The sequence below is a fragment of the Haliotis rufescens genome, unplaced genomic scaffold, assembly GCF_023055435.1.
Source record: "Haliotis rufescens isolate VD_foot unplaced genomic scaffold, xgHalRufe1.0.p SCAF_18, whole genome shotgun sequence".
Taxonomy (NCBI): Eukaryota; Metazoa; Mollusca; class Gastropoda; order Lepetellida; family Haliotidae; genus Haliotis; species Haliotis rufescens.
Genome location: NW_025963868.1, coordinates 22,513,361 through 22,519,623, shown reverse-complemented (window position 1 = coordinate 22,519,623; position 6,263 = coordinate 22,513,361).

Sequence of the window (6,263 nt, the reverse complement as noted above, 5' to 3'; positions counted from 1 at the left end):
CTGCAATGATCTGATTCAAGTTTGAAAGCGGCCATGGTCTTCTCCTTGATTGTGTACTATCGGTTGAACATACGGGGCAGGTTTTTGTTTGTTTGAGAGAGAATATGTTTCGGTCAATGATTCAAGACATCAAATTTTTCTCAAATAAATTTAGGGAGAAGTAAGCATTTTTTAGACCCAAAACACATCATCTTATCAAGATATTCAGTGAAATATTTTCTTTTATGGCGAAACCTGCGATCAATTTTCATTTACAATATTACCATAACAGTATAATTTTCGATTTCACTGTTATTCTATGAAAAGAACATTACACAAAAGCGAAAATATTTTAATATATATTTAATTTTTGCCTCAGGTTAAAAATATTTACCAAATGCTCACTGTATGTCCTAATATCCAAAAACGTTTGGGCATCCCCTTTCAGAGAACACAAGGCCGGTGTAGAAGACAGAACTCAGCCCCGGCTCATTTGCGCCTTGGGTGAGTGAGTGAGTGAGTGAGTATGGTTTTACGCCGCTTTTAGCAATATTCCAGTTATATCACGGCGGGGGACACCATTGTACCCATGTCGGGAATCGAACCCGGGTCTTCGGCGTGACGAGCGAACGCTTTAACCACTAGGCTACCCGACCGCCCCGCGCCTTGGGTGAGATCACTGTGGAGTGTATTGAACCAGGGCTGAGATGATTCCCCCTTGGCTCAGAGCACTACACCCTCATTGGCCTTAATGACTCCCCGGGCTCGAATATCTTGTTTTCTTACCATTTCTGTCTTCTGGTATGTTTGTGCTTAAATTCATAAATCTATTGGAAGCGTATGTGGTGTTGTGGGGTGTGCGTGTTGACTGAATGACACATGTGCCCATCCCCATGTTGATGTATCGCTTTCCCAGCCATATGCATCCTGAGCACAACGTCAAGGTTCCCTATCACTACATACTTGTTTATCCCTTCTTCACAAACTTACGAAAAAACCCGAATGGTTTTACATTAGAAATATCTCAATTCGGACTTATGAAACCTTTTTCGAAGTGATTCATAGACACATGCTTATCATAAGTTGATATTAAACACTTGATTATAAATTATTTGAAACACTCGAATTTCATTGGATCATAAAAACAAATTAGTCATAATCAATTTGGATCGAAACATGCGTCTGATGTTATGACCGCTTCACTGCGCACTTATCCAACACACTCGCACTTCATCAGTTTAAGTGAGTGAGTATGATATTACCGAAGCTTTTAGCAATATTCCAGCAATATCATGGCGGGGACACCGAAAAATGGGCTTCACACATTGTACCCAGGTGGGTAGTCGGCGGATTATTTTTTTTTTTAAACCGACAAATTTTCCAATGTATATGGTCTGAACCTTATCAGATTTCAGTGATGATTAGTTTAACTCTATCCTCGGCAACTTAAAAAACCCCAGTTCAGATGAATTAAGAAACTTCAGCAAATTAAACATTATGAAAATAAAAAAATCGTATGAAACTATCGTCTGCTTAAATGTGCAGACCTATCTTATGAACACATCTCTTTCTAAATATCTTTGTAAATATTTCATTACAAGGTAACAAAGGTATATAACCACCATTGAAAAAAGCGAAAAAACTGATTACCATCGTTACCTGAGTTCTGTTTACAATTTCATAGTGATGTCTGGCATTAAGCAGCTGATTAAATAGCCTAAAGTGCATATCTACATTTTACTAAATTATCTCGTGAAACAATATTTTCTCCAAAACAAATGAATAAATTATTCCAACAGACACAAGAGGTGCAACACAACTTCTGGAGGACAACAATAGACGAGACTGACCATGACTCCATGGCGTGCCCAAGGGACGCAACTCTGCACAGCGAATCGCGGCGCCTGAGACGACTGGGCCACCCGTGTCCCCCTTATGAACAAACATAGCCTTCCATTAAACAATGTCACAAGCAACGACTAGTTTCAAGCACTCCAGCTGTTTTTGAAACTTATGTTCAAGATTCGGTGTTTGTTATGTTTGTTTGAGTGCGCATGTCAGTGATAGGGTAGGACGTGTCTCGCCAAGCTGTGAGTGAGTGAGTATGGTTTTACGCCGCTTTTAGCAATATTCCATCAGTATTACGGGGAGGGACACCAGAAATGGGCTTCACACATTGTACCCATGTCGGGAATCGAACCCGGGTCTTCGGTGTGAAGAGCGAACGCTTTAACCAACAGGCTACCCGACCGCCCCCGCCAAAATGTGACAATGGGTATATGTTTAGCTCAATACAGAGTCAAAAGCAGAAGTTTTATGCAGCCAAACAAATCAAGAAAACATTCTCTATATCTGACTATTCAGAAAACCTACGTTTCTATGTGTTTGGGGCTCTTAATCATGCTGAGCACGTTGCTTTTCGTATGTTGCAACGTGGAGTCGAACCCAGGACCAGCTAACCGGACCCGTCAAACGACAACAAGAAGCTACGCTTTCAGTTGATCCAACTGATCCAGTCGGGATCATGAGATACTTCAGTTATTGAAAGATATTAAAGCAGAAACTTAGACACTTTCTCAAAACTTTCAAACTTTGAACAACAAAGTTGACAACATGGCATCCAAAGTTCACGAGCATATCGAGACATTGAGAACTGGAAACAAACAACTAAAATCACGATCAATAGACATGAGCGATAGACTAGATGATTTAGAATGCCAAAATAGAAGAAATAGACCGTGACTTTTTCTACCACAATCACTTGAAATGCACAGTGCAAGTAACTTTATCATCGACAGAGCCCACTGTCTTAATGTGAAAAACAAATACTCACCTATCATCGTCACCACTACTGACACCAGTGCTATATTCGAACAGGCTAAGGATCTGCTACAGGATACGCAGTATCATTCACTTGATGCTCAGTTAATGAATTTATTACATGCACAATTAGTGGTTGCACCACTCAGATTACTTGACAAAGGCTACCATTTGTCATTTCTTGTGTCTGAGGTAATTATTCAATCTTAATCCATGTTTGAAGTGGGATGAAATGTATGACATTGTGATGTTTTATGGACGAAAAGGTGAGGTGAAATGGGGTTTAACGTAGCGCTCAAGATTATTGCACTTATGTGTGTATGTGTGTGTGTGTGTGTGTGTGTATGTGTGTGTGTGTACGTGCGTGTGTGTGTGTGTGTATGTGTGCGTGCGTACGTGCGTGTGTGTATGTGTGTGTGTGTGTGTGTGTGTGATTGTGTGCGTGCGTGTGTGTATGTATGTATGTGTGTGTGTGTGTGTGTGTGTGTGTGTGTGTGTGTGTGTGTGTGTGTGTGTGTGTGTGTGTGTGTGTGTATGTGTGTGTGTGCGTGCGCGTGTGCGCGCGCTTGTACAATGCCGGACTAGTAAATGCCGATTTTATAGTGCTCGCCCACTGAGATACCATGCCGCACATCTAATGACTAAATCAACATCACCATTGTAACAGTAAGTTGAAGTACATATGTGAGTGAGTGAGTTGGATTTAACGCCACTTTTAAAAGTATTCCAGTTATATCACGGCGTGTCAGCTTAATGTGGGAGGAAAGCCCGAAGTGATGCAGGTCTCAGACGTTTACCACTTTGGTGAAACCCACAAGCACGGGTATGGTGCTGACAAACCTAGAAACATAATCGGGGCGAACCGGGATTCGAACCCACAATCATAAGTTTCTGGCGTATCCAAGGGACGCAACTCTGCACAGCGAATCGCGGCGCCTTAGACGACTGGGCCCCCCGTGCCCCTCTGAAGTACATATGTAAGAACTGTGACATTACTGCCTATTGTGAATCTTTTGTAAAAACCCGGAATGAGTTTTATAAATTCTTAGAAGGGCATCAAACTGAAAATTGTGTGATAAAGAAAACAAACCACTTCGGCCGCAACAGAAGTGATGTGATCATTCGTATTTAATTGAAGTAGATATCAGAAGGATATGTGTCTGGACGTTATCATGAGTTGAAAGCTAGCTTCATATCATTAAAACTGATCAGCCAAACTGTTACATTTCCTCGCAGGAAACCTGAATGCAAGAATTAAAGATTCGTTGATTGTATCCCCAATTGATCTTATACAGGAAAATATTCATGATTATTCATTTGAATCTACAAGATAGATTAAAGATGTAAATGAGTGAGTGAGTTTAACGTCACATCGGCAGAATTTCAGCCATATCTAGACGAGAAGTACAATTATAATACATATATTTAGATTTAATAAGAAGCTGTCAACGATGGACAGTACAATAACTAAAATATCACAGATTTGATTTAAAACTAGTTGAGAATATTAAATAGCAGGAAGTATAAGTGAACAACACAATATAAAAATGGGCAAGAGATCGTCAGTCACTAAATGGTGATCACCACACCAGGAACTAGGAACTAGGACTTATAGTACTTATGGTGATTTTGCAGATAAACACAGGGATAAAACTTGCTTCACACACAATAGGTGTCGTGAAGTGGAATATATTCTTGCATCGAGTACCATGTTTCAACACATTTGTGATTTTAGAGTCATTTATCATCATTTTTCGAACCATTTCCATTATCCTGTTGTCTTAATATTGCTGCTACACAACCAGTGAGGAAAAAACTCACACTAAACAAACTGAATAACCATTTTTTATGATGATTTAGCTAGCAACTGCCACGATATTCCAGCAATATCACGGCGGGGGACACCAGAAATGGGCTTTACACATTGTACCCATGTCGGGAATCGAACCCGGGTCTTCGGCGTGACGAACGAACGCTTTAACCACTAGGCTACCCGACTGCCCCCTTTTCATAGCAACCACTATATCTTACTGTAAGGATATAATAGTCTTTGTGACACTGCATAAATGAAATGGACTATGTAAATCACATGACAAATTAAACTTAACATCATACAAGCATCATAGAAGTTTATCCTTGCTATCTGTCCGACTCCAGAAACCACAGTCTCATCGTGACAGAAAGAAAGTAGTTGTGTGTCGAGAGGAATACTCATTTTATATTTGCAGATAAATATGGTCTTAGTGTGAAAAGAATATTCTTCGTGGTAAAGGCTCCATGACAACAAACAAATCCGAGCATATAAGTTCTCATTGGAACTGTCTCTACTGACTCGTACCGTCAAAGTCAGCGCTGGGTGCGTAGGGTAGCCAAGTGGTTAAAGCGTTGGCTCGTCACGCCGAAGACCCGGGTTAGATTCACCACATGGGTACAATGTGTAAAGCCCATTCTCCGGTGTCCCCCTCCGTGATATTGCTAAAAGCGGCGTAGAACCATACTCACTCACTCAAAATCAGCGTTACACATCAGCAAAACACACCATTACAGATCAGGTTATATTTTAGGTGAAGTGACTTAAGTTTTCAGGACTATGTACACATCTACAGCAACTGTTTGAAAGTTTCACCTGAAAACAGAGGAAATATCATATAACGGGAAGGAAGAAGTGAAACATCTATTTTGAGGAGAAACGCGGATGTTTGAGTGAGTTCAGTATTAATCCAGAAATATCATGTTAAAATTGTAGAATAATCAATCAATTAGGAGATAAGCCTGCTAAATTTGATGTAGTCCCACTGTAGTGTAGATACCTCGTATTTAAATTTGGAACAGAGCGCTTTAGCGCGAGGTTTCAAATGTATGGATAAGCCTGCCAAAACATCCCATATCATTCTAGCTTACCGTATTTCCAGTATAAGACACTCGGACGTCTATTAATTTCTCGAGAGCCGTTGACCCGGCGTGTATGAGAGACATAGCTTGTATTTGAGACCCAGGTCTAATAGTGAAAATATCGATACGGTATACAGTTCTTAGCGATGATCGGCTGTCATTTTTTGTGGATCGATATGTAGGCTATCGACGTATTCATACGCAGGTGTGTTTGTGTGTGAAAAGCCTAATACACTTAAAGAGGTTCCCGTAGCAAAATGAAAACCTCTTTTTAACCAATCAGAATCAAGCATTCTTCAATGTGATGGTAGAATGTAGTGTAACGTGTTTGCTTCTTGTTAATCAGTTTGGTTGGTGATGGGCCAACAAAGCTCCTGCGCACTCAACAATAATTATCAAATGGGAATTTCAATCACCCCAGACTCGATTATTAGTCCAACCACAAACCAAGACGTAGCTAGGATAGTGCTGACTGCGGAGTTAAACATCAGTCATCAACTAAACAATACCCAAACAGTGAAGATCCGGGTAGAGCATAAGCCTTCAGTACCCCGTTCTTGCCTTTAAGAGGC